Genomic DNA, 1,151 nt, shown 5'->3' with positions numbered 1-1,151 from the left:
TATTCCCAGCGCTGAGCCAATGTGGAGGGTCTGGCCAGTTGGAGGGCGAACTGAAGGAGACTGTAATGTAACACACCCGTGCCGACAGCCCCCTGCTCAAGGACCCCAGGCTGCCCATCGGTGCCTGATGGTAAATGCTTACAGCCCAAGAACAGATGGGCCTTGCGCTGTAGTCTCACATACTTTTCTCCATTCACTTTGCTAATATAGAAAATAATCCATGATTCAAATATCACAATTTCCAAGGGATTTTTTATCACATTACCTTCACAGTGTAAAATCAGAAACACACTTCAAAAAGCGTCTATGCAAAGGTTTGTTTATTGAGCCTTGCTCAAAAATGCCTTGTTTTGACATTAACAAGCAAAATGACTTTTAAACATGTGTAAAATATTATTATAATATACTATTATATAAAATTAATAATAATATTAAATAATCATATCAACCATATTATTATTATTATTATTATTATTATTATTACTGTACAACAAATCTTTGGCCAAGGGAATTCATATTTTGAATTAGTTTTTTTGTTTTTTAGCTTAAGTCTGGATAATTTTGTTATGCTTTTTCATGTTTTTGTATATATTTCTAATTTAGCTTTGATTTATTTATTTCAGTTTTAATAATTATTTCTCATTCTTAAGTTTTTCTTTAAAAATAACATTTATACTTTCAATTTAAAATATAAATATTTTTTAATTTAATAAAATCTAATATTTTAATTGATCTGATTTCAGCTTTATTTCAATTTGCAAAAATGCTTTTTAATAATCTATGTTTTAGTTAGCAATAACAACACTGCATCCTGGTTTTCATTTCAATGTAAGTGAAAAAGAAAGTGTGCTTCGTTTAACTGTAAACGATTGTTGAACTTCACGGAGTTGCATTTCTGAAGCTATTACCATCGATTTAAAACAAAGAACAAGTTGCTATTTATCTGCAGCAATCATAGAGTAGGCCTATTCTTCGTGTGTCCAGAGAGTTTGAGAGTCTTTTAAAGTTTCAGCTGAAGTTGGGTTGTAGTGCTCGGTGACTCGTGAGAGTGAGCAATGCATTCACTGGCCTCTTGGGGCTGCTAAAGCATCTCTAAAGCTGTTCATGTAAAAAAAAAAAAAAAAAAAAAAAAAAAAGGGGAATAACTTATG

The sequence above is a fragment of the Sinocyclocheilus anshuiensis genome, unplaced genomic scaffold (assembly GCF_001515605.1).
Source record: "Sinocyclocheilus anshuiensis isolate Anshui unplaced genomic scaffold, SAMN03320099.WGS_v1.1 scaffold1581, whole genome shotgun sequence".
NCBI lineage: Eukaryota > Metazoa > Chordata > Actinopteri > Cypriniformes > Cyprinidae > Sinocyclocheilus > Sinocyclocheilus anshuiensis.
The sequence above is the reverse complement of the archived record's forward strand: the minus strand, read 5'-3'. Positions refer to the sequence as shown.